Here is a 14,046-nt window from a genome sequence, read left to right on the forward strand (position 1 = left end):
ATTAAAGAAATAGCGGTACAATATTCAACATTGGGCTTCCCTGGTTGCTCAGCTGGTAAAGAATCTGCCTGCAATGCGGGAGACCTGGGTTCAATCCCTAGGTGGGGAAAATCCCCTGAAGAAGGGAATGGCTATCCAATCCAGTATTCTGGCCTGAAGAATTTCATGGACTGTATAGCCTATGAGGTTGCAAAGAGGTGGACACGACTGAGCAACTTTCACTTTCACCTTACGGAAAAACCTTTGGTTTTTCCAGTAATCCTGTATGGATGTGAGAGTTAGACCATAAAGAAAGCTGAGCCCCAAAGAACTGATGTTTTTGAACTGTGGTATTGGAGAAGACTCTTGAGAGTCCTTTGGACTGCAAGAAGATCAATCCAGTCAATCTTAAAGGAAATCAGTCCTGAATATTCACTGGAGGGACTGATGCTGAAGCTCTAATACTTTGGCCACTTGATGAGAAGAACTGACTCTTTGGAAAAGACCCTGATGTTGGGAAAAATTGAAGGCAGAAGAAGAAGGGGATGACAGAGGATGAGATGGCTGGATGGCATCATTGACTTCATGGACATGAGTTTGATCAAGTTCTGGGAGTCAGTGATGGACAAGGAAGCCTGGTGTGCTGCAGCCCATGGGGTCGCAAAGGGTCAAATGCCACTGAACTGAACTGATTCAACGTTGGGCTCAATACCTTACATTGTGTGTTCTGAGGCCAACTAGCATCAGAATTACCAATTTATGAAAATGAATTTGTCAATTTCCTCCCCACTCTCTATGTAGCGATGGAGGACAGGTGCCTTCAGTGTTCAGTGAAGAGAGGAAGAGGAGATCTTATAAGTCTTCTCATTTTTTTTAAATCAGAAAGTGAGCCTTGAAGTACAAAGAACAATGTTTAGCCTCTGGAGTTGATTGGAAGCATAGGCGTTCACTTTCACTAATGCTTCCATTGAAATAACCCAACTCTAGCAAGAGACAACTATTTATTCTTCTTACCAGAATATTAGTGTAAAATTTGGAAATATTTTGAAAATGTCCTTTGGAAATGTTTTACAGACAGGTAGATTATATGAACATCAGGGACTATGTGATATAAATGTATCCAGAAGATTAACAATGTCTTAAATATTTGTTATTGTTAATAAAGCCACAAATCTGGTAATCTGCTCAAAGTACTTAAAGATTTCCCAGTTTAATATTCTAATCAACTGTATTCCAGGAGTTATGCTAAAAATACAGAACTTGAAATCCTGATGATCGTTATCTAAAATCCTTAAGGAGTAGAGAAAATGTAAAATTACCTGCAAAAAATTATTAGAAATACCAGGAGATATAATTGGCCTGCTCTCTTTTTACTGAAATATTTCCTTACCCCTGAAATTCTCTGGCCAAACTAAATTACAAATTTAAGTCTCTTACATAGAACAATCAGGAGGTCTTAAGGAAGTCTATAATAGATTGCCATCTGCTGGTTGATTTTCTGAGGTTGCATGATCTGCCTTTTTGAAGGTCTTGTTCAAAATATATCTCCACAGATAAACTTAATATTGGAAGATGAGAAATGAGCCATTTTGTTTGTATTTTTATTAGATTTCCAAACCACAGCTTGAAAATCAGAGGTGTTTAGCTGTGTCACAGCTATGGTGGTTTGGCTGAGTGGTGTGTTAATCTCACCCTCCTGATTTTGTCCCTTGATTTTCTTTCAAGTTGCTATGTATTCAGGTGGCCAGACCAAGAGTAAACACAGAGCAGGGACAGGGGAAGAAAAGAAAGAACCACCGGCTAGGACCCGCAGGGGGTGGCACCACTTATGAGACACATGTCTTGAGGCATTTCAAATTACTCTTGGCAGGTGTAACATAAGCAGATCCTCAGCCTATGCCAGGGTGTCCGGTCATCGTAATTAAAGTTCCATTATGAAAAGCTCCCGCTGGTTCCTCCTTCTGAAAAACGCTGACAGAGACTTCCTCCGACAACTATGACAGTATTTCCAACACCTACTCTACGTTTGCTGTTCTTGTGGGCACAAACAACAGCATCCACCTTTACGTTAGTTACCATGCAAATTGGAGTGAGCAGTGAGATGACACCAGCATCACTGTACATGAGACAGGGCAGTGCGCCTCTGAGTCAGAGAGCAGCCTCTTCACAGAGCGACAAGGAAAAGAAAGGCCACTCGATATTTTTAAAACTCAAAAGGAAAGCATCTTTCTCAGCTAAGAATAAACTCAAGCTATAATATTACGAGAAAGGATAAAGTATAAAGAGGGTTGCTAACGCTTAGGGATGCCAGACTTCAGTGTGATACCCAAAGAGGTAATGTTATTTTATTTCATTCCATGGAAATTTTAAGAGTTTATAAGAGAGCTATGTGTCTGCCATCATTAAATACCCGAAAATAGAGAGCTAAATTACCTGACTTCTCTAAGACTCACAGTTGCATAATGGTAAATGACAAATGCATGCAACAATACTTTGGCACTTTCTATCTAAACTTAGGACTCATAAGAACTAAATATAGTGACAAGAGGTGGCAGCTGCTTTATAGATAGATCAAAGTACTAGCTTTTCCTATCGCTAGAAGACAGCATTAGAGACTTAAAAAAAAATAGTACAGATGAATTACTTAAGCAACGAGAAACCAATAGCAAATATAATTCAGGATGAAGACAGGAACGAACATGGAGAATTTGCAGTTGCAATTCTGTCTACCCTCTCCTACTTGAAGTGCCAGCTTTTCCAACTCTTGGTGAGGCTCTCTACAGACTTGTTTTAACTATGGACTCTCAAAATCTCACCAGAAAGGGAATAGTCTTAAATCGTTAAACACAAGCTGGCTTCCATCAGATTAAGTTGCTATAAATAAAAAATATTTTCATTTTAATAATTATTAAAGCATATCATTCTTCATTATTCCATGTGCCCATGAAACTCCTGTTAGTGGTCATTCATTCTTTTCCACAAAAATGTTTACTGAGTACCTACTCTGTGCTGGAGACAGATTGAGGTATTGGATATTGAAAGGGAAGAAGTAAGGTACAGTTTTACCCCTTATAAATTGCAGTATAGTGGGGAAGCCAAATAATGAAGAATTAAACAAAAAGAATAACTAAATAAGAAAAGTAAAAATGAACAAGTGGTATGAACAAAAGAAGTATTGAGCAGAGCTCATCCAGAATATTACCACTTAAAGGTATGGATACATAATCCCATAACATAAAATCAATATAGCCTTGTAGAAAAACACCACAGATACACATGTGTACTTGCATTTAAAGGGGATGGTCTATAACATTTAGCCTCTGTGTATAAGCTTCTCTTTTTATAAATTTAAGAAGACATTTTTTGCTCAAACTTCATGACCAAAATTCTATAATAGGAATATTCAGTTTTATGACAAGGAAAAAAGGCTTAGCCTTTTGGAAGTTACCTAGTTTTTAAGATTTTTTTGATGTGGACCACTTTTAAAGGCTTTATTGAATTTGTTACAATATTCCTTCTGTTTTATGTTTTGGTTTTTTGACTGAGAGGCAAGTGGAATCTCAACTCCCTGACCAGGGCTTGAACCTGCAACTCCTGCACTGAAAGGCAGTCTTACCCACTGGACCACCTAGAAAATCCCATGAAGTTACCTACTTTTAATCTTATAGAATTTTGACATTGTTTCACCACTATTCCTGGATCCCCTTTGTTTGAATCAGAGTCCCTTGATCACAATGAAACTTTAAAGAACTGTGTGTCCTAACTATGTGAGTGAAGGAAAGACTAAAATTCTAGACATGAGTCTGATGTATAAAAACAAGATGATATGAGAAAAATCAAACCAGTCAATCCTAAAGGAAATCAGTCCTGAATATTCATTGGAAGGACTGATGCTGCAGCTGAAACTCCAATACTTTGGCCACCTGATGCGAAGAACTGACTCACTCGAAAAGACCCCGATGCTGGGCAAGATTGAAGGCAGGAGGAGAAGGAGACGACAGAGAATGAGGTGGTTGAATGGCATCACCGACTCGATGGAAATGAGTTTGAGCAGGCTCTGGGAGTTGGTGATGGACAGGGAAGTCTGGCGTGCTGCAGTCCATGGGGTTGCAAATAGTTGGACATGACTGAGTGACTGAAGTGACTGATGAAAAAAGGACAGAAAATATCAAGCCTTTATAAGGATTCAGGGCAGCTGGAACTTCATAGTCTATTAGCAGGAGTATAAACTGCCATGATCAGCCTGGAAGGCTACTGACAGAACCTACTGAAGCTGACTAAGCACGTAACCCCGTGAGACACCACTTCCAGGAAAACATCCCACAGAGAGGAATGTGTGTACGTTCAACAAAAGATACATATTAGAATTTTCAGAGCAGCGTGATTCTCTAATAGCCAAAAACTATAAAACACTCAAATGTCCATCAACAGTTGAATGGTTGCATTGTGGTATATTTACACGAAGCAATACTACACAGAAATGAGAATGAACACCCCACAACTATAAATGACAATGTGGAGAAGTCCCACCAGATGTAATATTGAGCAAAATAAACCAGGCACAAAAGAGTAAGTATGGGGAATTCCCTGGCAGTCCAGTGATTAAGACTCCAGGCTTCTACTGCAGCGGGGTGCAGGTTCAATCCCTGGTTGGGGAATTAAGATCTCGCAAGCTACTTGGTGTGATGCCAAAAAAAGAAAAAGTTAAGTATGATATGATTCCATATACAAGAAGCAGATAAGCAGGAAGCAATAACCAATGGCAATAGAAGACTGAAATACATTTGGGGTTTTGGGGAATGGAGGGGAGGAAGCTGAGGGCTTGAAAAGTTGTTGTTTTTCTTTGACTTGACTGGGTGCTTGTGACATTGACATACTTGTTTCATGAATTTTGATCCATATCTCCATTTACCCTTAGGCAAAAGTTTATCTGTTGTACTTAAATATCTTATTTTTTAAAAAAGAAGACTAAGAAGCTTCAGAATTTCCAGGTTTCCTGGTCTGTCCCCTAAGAGTTAATACCCATCAAGTCAGTCTCAACTCCATGGTAACCTGCATCCTCGATGAAAACCATCCAATTCTGGAATCATTTGGTATGTTTTTCTTTGTCATTGCCCTTCCTTTACCCTTACCAAACTTCATCCATTCACTTTAAAGTCAAACTGTGATAACGATTTGCAACTAAAGATCCATTATTTTAATTGACAAGTTTCCATAGCAGATTGCAGTATGTTACTATTTCTGTGATGTGCTGGGCAGACAGGAATGCTTTGGGGGCTCTATTAATAGTAGTTTTAGAAACAGCAGGTGAGCAACTATCCTTCTAGGGGGGAATAAATAGTAACGTTTGGATGGAATGGCTTTGGGGGATTGGGGGCCAGGGTGAAGTACCATGCCATCAACAGACCTGCCCATAGACTGGAATAAACCAATGCCTTCAAGTGCTTACAAGGTTGCTTAAAATGGAAAATCTTCTCTCTATAGTCCAGTGAGGTTTTCAAGAGACTGGGAGAAGTTAGGTTCTTTTTTGTCTTAATTTGTTCATGCTTTGCATGACAATTTCTCCTCTATTGTAAGGGTTCCCTTAAGAAGCCTTGTTAAGTCATGAATGAAGAAAACTCAAGTTGCAGGCTATTTTTCAAGCTGTGGGTGTCCAACCCCCACCAGTCCCTCTGCCTTCTCATCCGTTTTCCTTCTTTCTCCAGAATCATTAGAAAGGAGTGATTGAACTCCTGTTTCACTCGAGCTGGCATCCCGTGAAGTTCTTCCCTATGAGGCTAAACATCTGCCCAGGTATTTCCATGTTCCATTTTGGCTGTAATGTTATATGGTTTAGAATATATGTCCCCCTGAACTTCTTGTTAATGAAACAGCAGCCTGACAGCTGGGACCCGCAGTCTCAGAGTTCCAAGGTATCATTACCTTTCTTGCTCTTCCTTGGGAGAAAAGTTAATCAAACTGGGGCAATTTCAATTAAGATTCAGACATAAACATTAGTACACATTGACCACCTCTTAATTTTAGGGTCTGTTACAGGAGTGTTATTGAGAACAGCCTGATAAAAGGAAAAACAGGTTCAAGTGAGTATTGCTACAACTTGTATCAACATGGTTTGTCTTTTGGGAGTAAGAATTGGAGCCATAGTGTTGACAGTTTATTCCAGGAGAATCAAACCTTAAATCAACATATTACTTTACTGTTTGCTTCAAAAAATTCTTGCCAACCAATTTATTCAGTTTGCTTTCTGAGGGCAAATTTTCCTCCTACTGGAACAATAGATTGCTCACTTGAGCAAACAGCCCATTTTGCAGAAGACAGCTTATTTATCCAAAACTTGCTATGGACCCTTATCTTGCATAGAAAATCCTAAAGATGCCACCAGAGAACTATTAGAGCTCATCAATAAAATCCATAAAATTGGAGGATACGAGATTCATGCATTAAGCTGTTGCATTTCAGCATACTAATGAAAGATCAGAAAAAGAAATTAAGGAAACAACCCCATTCACCATCCCATCAAAATATATATATATATATATAGTCAGGTCATATCCATGACCTTGGTATCATTAGCCTATTTATGACAAATGCCACACAGTCCACATGATCCTGTGTATAAACGAAGATATAATGTCTAGGCTTCCTCTTTTATGGAAGAAAAATCCCTCTCTGTTTTGTTTTTTGTTGTTGTTGTTGTTGTTGTTTGCCATGCTGCACAGCTTGCAGAATCTCAGTTCTGCAACCAGAGATTGAACCCAGATCACAGCAGTGAAAGCACTGAATCCTAACCACTGGACCGCCAGGGAATTCCCTAGAAATATCATTTTAAAACAGCTTTGGTATGTATGCCCAGCAGTGGGATTGCTGGGTCATATGGCAGTTCTATTTGCAATTTTTAAAGGAATCTCCACACTGTTCTCCAAAGTGGCTGTACTAGTTTGCATTCCCACCAACAGTGTAGGAGGGTTCCCTTTTCTCCACACCCTCTCCAGCATTTATTGCTTGCAGATTTTTGGATCGCAGACATTCTGACTGGTGTGAAGTGGTACCTCATTGTGGTTTTGATTTGCATTTCTCTAATAATGAGCGATGTTGAGCATCTTTTCATGTGTTTGTTAGCCATCCGTATGTCTTCTTTGGAGAAATGTCTATTTAGTTCTTTGGCCCATTTTTTGATTGGGTCATTTATTTTTCTGGAATTGAGCTGCATAAGTTGCTTATATATTTTTGAGATTAGTTGTTTGTCAGTTGCTTCATTTGCTATTATTTTCTCCCATTCAGAAGGCTGTCTTTTCACCTTGCTTATATTTTCCTTTGTTGTGCAGAAGCTTTTAATTTTAATTAGATCCCATTTGTTTATTTTTGCTTTTATTTCCAGTATTCTGGGAGGTGGATCATAGAGGATCCTGCTGTGATTTGTGTTGGAGAGTGTTTTGCCTATGTTCTCCTCTAGGAGTTTTATAGTTTCTGCTCTTACATTTAGATCTTTAATCCATTTTGAGTTTATTTTTGTGTATGGTGTTAGAAAGTGATCTAGTTTCATTCTTTTACAAGTGGTTGACCAGTTTTCCCAGCACCACTTGTTAATGAGATTGTCTTTACTCCATTGTATATTCTTGCCTCCTTTGTCAAAGATAAGGTGTCCATATGTGTGTGGATTTATCTCTGGGCTTTCTGTTTTGTTCCATTGATCTATATTTCTGTCTTTGTGCCAAGCTTTAAAAATTAATTAAAAGATGTGATTTAGTATTATGTCATAAGCAAGTTGAATTTTTAAATAAACATTAAAATAAAACATGACTCAGGGAACAAGACAGAAAAAATAAATAAAATAAAAAAAAATAAAACAGCTTTGTTCTCTCTCACTTTTTTCCAATTTGAAATATCAGAGAGAAAGAAAACTCTTTTTCTGCTGGATAAATAAAATAGTTTGCTGCTTCTAAGAACAGAGACTAAACACAGATTGTGGTCCTTAGAAGCAATGAGAGAGATAACAGCTATTTTCACTCCCATATTTTCTCTTCTCTCTATTCATACAACTAATCAATTAAAAAAATAAAATAAAACACAATATACAGCAAGGGTGAAATCTTAGAACTTTTGGGTTTTTTAAATTATCATTTTAGGTCACCATCCTTTTCTACGTACTATACAATGGTACTATCAGTCGAGAAACTCTGATGCTAATCACAGATGTCTCCATATACAATACAGAGATGTACTTTTTAAAATTCATCTTCATTTATGACATTTAGTATTTTAATTTCTTTTAAAAGTCTTTCTCTCTCTAACCAGAAAACAATTAGCACTCACTTTGGAAATATGTAACAGTTTTTAAACTGGAAAAAGCCACGTGTAATCCCATCATTCTAAAAACAGCCACTGTTAATACTCTGATGTATGCTCTTCAAGCCTTTGCTTCTACCCACACAAGCAAATAGAGATTACAGGGCACATAGTTATATAACTTGCTTTTTTTTTTTTAACTCAATATTATCACAGGAGTTTAAATTCTCATTGAACTTCAACAATCATCAATATTTTGCCAATACTGGCTTATCTATTACTCCACTTCTGTCAGGTAGAGGGGTAAGGAATCACACAAGTATCTGAAAACAAATCCCTGATACTCTTGCAAATTATCTGTAAATATTTAAGACCTTAGCTCTAAGATTTAAAGTATTTTAAAAACCTAACCACAATCCCATTGTCCCTCTACAAAAATAAATATATGAGTAACACATTGTATTCCCTTAATATCAACTAAAATACAGCCCCTGATAAACATAGCCTGTGGTCTCTGAAATGTCTTTTATTTATATCAGAATCTAAACAAGTTATATAGATTTTATTCTGTTGATTTGTCTCTCAAAACTCTGTAACATATCTAACAATGTTCCCTTTTTTAATTTTTCTCAACGACATTTACTTGTTGAAAAGAATGAGTCATTTATTCTGCAGAATTTTTCACATAATGAACTTTGGTAATTGCTTCTTCATGGTGCTACATAACTGTTTTCCCATCCCTTGTTTTTCCAGTAAAGCAGCCATTGGATCTAGGCCAGTCTTTCCTAAACAAGTTTCTGCAATCATGCAACTATACTATGTCTATACTATCCCAAATGTTAGCCATAAGCTGCATGTCACTGAGTACTTCGGATGTGACTAAGATGAACTTTTAATACCTTAAATTTAAATTTAATTTTAAACAGACATTTTTTTACTCCATTCTAAATCATGATCATTTTAACTTTATATCATGAATTTCAAGTTTTCTTAAATTTTATTTAGAATACAAAGCAAAATTACTTTTAAATTATTTTCTTGTGGTTAACCATGTCTAAGTTTACAATCCTCCTATGCAACTTTGTTGGTATTATTTATGTTGCATAATGTTTTCATAAGCCTCTGTGATGATTTTCATTTATTCACCCTCAGATGAGGAAGTCTTTGAAGGGGGTTATTTGTCCAGGATTGGTTGACTCCCTTGCTTCTTCTCTCAACATCTACAAAGATTTTTAATCAGGAGGGGTTATTTTTAATGATAAACTTATTTCTAGTTTAGTAAATCAATATCTTGCAGAAAGGGGATAGAACTCTGAAGCCATGTATATCTTTGCAGTAAAAAATTATTTGAGAAGTGGAAAGATAGAGTATATACAACTTACAAAACAGTGAAACTGAACAGAAACCAAAACCTACAGGAAATAAACTGTTTAAACAATAGTAAGTTTGGGCACATTTCCAGATTTATTCTTGAGAAACTACATGCAAATCCTGATTCAATTTCTATTTAATAAAGAGAAAAATGCATGTGAGAAAACCACCCTATATTTCAACTACTAAGGTTGGTTGGATTTCGAGTTCTTATTCCTTTTGTGTCTCTCTCAGCCACTGGTTTCCTGCTTCTCAAATTGCTTTTCTCTTTTTCTTGGCATATTATTATTTGTACACGATTCATAGATTCCCCTCATGCGTTTCCAATAGGGGGGCATCTCTACTTCACCTATGTCTCATTTTCTGATCTCTCTCATGAGCAGCTCCTTCCTTCTCTTTCCTCAGAGTTAATTTTACCTTTTGAGTAAGAATGAGCTTCCCAAGTGGCACTAGTGGTAAAGAACCCGCCTGCCAATGTAGGAGATGTAAGAGATGCGGGTTCAATACCTCGGTCGGGAAGATCCCCTGGAGGAGGGTATGACACCACTCCAATATTCTTGCCTGGAGAATTCCATGGACAGAGGAGCATGGCAGGCTACAGTCCACAGAGTCACAAAGAGTCAGGCAAGACTCAAGCAACTTAGCACAGCAAGTAAGAAAAATTCTCATAGCCAAGGTACAAGTGAGTAAGTATTACTAACCGTTTGTACTGCCTTGCTTAGTTTGGAAAGATTTTATGATTCCTAATCCTCTGCTTTGTTGCAACGTACCATGTGGCTTTTGCTAATGTTGAAAGTAACAATGTGTTTTTAATCTAATTTACTAATGTGGAACAGCTTTCTTCTGAATCACAGTGGTGTAACCATTGACAACCAGGGCTTTGGCTCATGTTTGAGTGTAAGTGCGTAGGATCAGGAAATAAAATTTTCCAGTAGCTCACTAGCCCCATTTAATCTTCATCAATCTTAGTGAATTCATTAGCAAGTAGTAACAGAGGCTGTATCAGTAAATGTTTATGAACAACGATGTGGTTTTCTCTGAATGTTTATCATTCAAAAGCCATTCCACAGTGTTCAACCAGGCTTGTATTGTTCTCAAGTCTTTTTTCGGATTATTTTTAAACTTTGTGTACTCAGAGCAAGCAGTTATTCAAATCATTCTTCATGTCCTCCATATTACTCTCATTCTAACAGCTAACATTACCTCTTGTTCACCTGAAACTCATTTTTCCTCTAGATCTATGCTCTCTTACTTCTTTTCAGAGAAAAGGTGACTTACCGTCTTTCTCAAATGAATCCCCTTAATCTTCGCTGTTTTATGAGCTCCCCACCCCTTTGGGGAATCTATAGCAATCTTTCCGCTCTCTTTTCTGCTTTGAAAAAAGCTCAAGACTTCCTTAGTTTGGAGGAATATAAAGAAAAGTATGACCATTTTGAATGTTCAGGCTACCATCTTATTCTCCTTGCGCTTGTTGCCAATTCCTTAAAACCCAGTTTTCTATTCCTTCCCATCCATTCTCTTTAACATCCAGACATCTAGCTTCCCTCCCCATCACTGGTCTGACAATGCCCCTGCAGAGATCACCAATGGCTTTGTCATCAATTTCATGAAGGCCTGACTGCTCATTATCTTTGTCTTGAGCTTCTTCTTTGGAAACTGCTTTCTTGGTTGGTTTCCATGACACAATAATGCAGTGTTCCCTTTACCTAATTGTTTCCTCCTTTCCATTTCCTTTTTTTAACTTCTCAACTCCCTACCTGTGCCTATGTACAGAATTAGTCCTTGTTAACTCTGTTCTCCCTTATCTCTACTTTCTCCCGCATATAAGCTCATCTGCATTCAATAACTTTACAATGGGGATAATTTAAAATCTATACCTGTAGGAAAGTCCCATCTCCTGAGTTCCAGTCCTGGATTACCTACTGGTCATTGTTGCTTCATTGCACCCCTTCATCTCAAATTCAGAATGTCTAAATTGGAAATCATTTTCCTTTTCTAGCCCTTAAATTGGCTCATTTTCTTATTTTTCTATTAGTATTTTTATCATTTTGCTAGATGCACAGACTATCCAACACCTGAAATTTTTGTGTGTCCTTATTTCTCCTTCTGCCCATATCATTAAGATCTTTCTCTTTCCAGTCTCATGGCTTCTAGTTGAGCTCACAGATTGCTTCCCCATGCCTGGATTATTGCCATAAACACCTAAGCAAGAGGCCCTGTGTCAAACTTTGATGTAGAAATGCACTTGCAAACTGAGATGACCCTAATTTTCTTAAAATAGCACTTCTACTCAAGCTCTTTACAAAAGAATTCATGGCTTCTTTATTGCCTGTGCATGAGAGATTTAACTATAGACAACCTTGGATGACAAGATGAAAATATGGGAAGACTTTTAAGGGGTTTTATTTCGGAAGCTATGTAAAAAATGAAGAAGAAAAAAGAAATTTGTTTTAATGATATTGTGACAGTTGTGAGGTTAGTGAGGTTGAGCCTGGAGGCAGAAATATCATTTGGGAATTTCGGCAGTTATCCTTGAATGAAATGATGGACAAGAAATGAAAGTGATATAGTGGAAGGACCAACCTGAGAAAGACCAGAAAAAGAAATCATCAAGTTTTGGGGACTGATTGGTTGTGGGGGTGAGGGAAAGGGAAAAGCTAGAAACAACTTCCAGTTTCAAGGGTAGTGATTTTAGAATTGTGGGAAAATTAGATCTACAGTAGAGCAGGAAGATACAACTGTTTGGGGATAGAGGAAGTTCAGGATTTCCATTGGAAATATAGTTTGTAAATGATTTTATCAAGTAAATATGTCAACAGACAACTTGACATATATTAGGAAAAAGTCATCATAATGCCGTATAAGGGCAAAGGTCCTTTATACCTGAAAGGGTTATCTTCCAATTTTAGAGCAAGTAGTAACTACAGATTTCAACTACATACCGAGGTAAGAAAGAATAATCACAAACAGTAATAAGGTATCAAAATTATAATAAAATCTAGAAAAGAGTCCCTTAAACATGATTGTATCTCTATCTTGTTTTTTTCTGGGGTAAATCAGGGAGGTAAGGAATTGTTAATTCATTCTCCATTACTTATGTTCTAAGAAATGTCATATATATTTATGATATTGACGCTCACCACTCTTACTACCTGCTAATTCATTCATCATGCCCTCTCCGCTGTTCACTTTTGTCTTTGTGTTGAGTACAGAATGGGGATTTCAAGTCTTTTTGTGTTGTTAAAGCAATGCTTTTTCTAAAGACGAACATATGTACACACACACACATACACATCTCTATCACCTACAAATGTAGAGTTGTCAGTGGCTTTATATATGTATTATTTGTTTTATAAGTAAAATCTAAACAATTTTATACCTCAAGCAGACTGGATCCTATCTAAGCCTTCAGATAAATTTAGCCCAAGTTCTACACAAGAAAAATGGTTACAAATCTGATACAAGTACCTGATAGAAATGTAGGTTGGATGGGAAGATAGTGAGAGCCAAGGCCCAAGGTCTTTTATCAAAATTCACCATTCATTTCACTGTCCAGCCTCACAAGCAGAAACACATGCTCTACACTTGGGTGCCATGAGACTGCTCTTCCAGCTCAGGACACACTCTCTGGGATGAGTAGACACTCCTACACAGAATCTAAGATCCAAACATGTTCACTTCCAGGATGTCCTTACAGGAAACAGGGGCTTGAAGGCTTCCAATTGCCCCCAAATAGCTTCATGAAGGCCATCACATACTCACACTTCAATACAGGATTTCTCTAACCCATCTTTTTTGGAGGCACCAACTCATTTGCCAAACGTCATTGAAATGTCATAGATAAGTCATTTGGAGACTTAATATGCACATGCCTGTATACGGATGCAGGTGTATATATGATCCTATCATTTACATGGAGCATTTTTCACCTTTAAATAGTAGCTTTACTCCTCTGTTGTTCTATCATCTGCTTTCTGACAACAGAGAGATAGACACCTTTGAATCTCAATGTACATGAAGAATAAAGACGAGAGAACTAGTAGAGCTCAACACGCTCATACACATGTCCAAGTGGGAGAAAACACTCTAGAGATGCCTTCAGAATCATCTTTCAGCACAACGTAGAATTCTTCAACAAGAATCAATATTGATTTCCTCTGAACCTCCTGTGAAAACTTACCTGTTCTTTGTCCCATCTCTCAGGTCCCAACAAATTTAGCAACATTATAGCCCTGAGATATGAACCATAGATGATTATTTCTAGTTTATTCTTTGAAAACTTTCTCAATTTTAATACATCTTGTCTTAATTAGTAAGATGAATAATACAGATGTGTGAATTACTACAAAAGATTTGTGTATAAAGGCCATAAAGTCCTTTTCAATGTACTCAAATATATCAATGTTACTG

The sequence above is a fragment of the Capricornis sumatraensis genome, chromosome 15, assembly GCF_032405125.1.
Source record: "Capricornis sumatraensis isolate serow.1 chromosome 15, serow.2, whole genome shotgun sequence".
Taxonomy (NCBI): domain Eukaryota; kingdom Metazoa; phylum Chordata; class Mammalia; order Artiodactyla; family Bovidae; genus Capricornis; species Capricornis sumatraensis.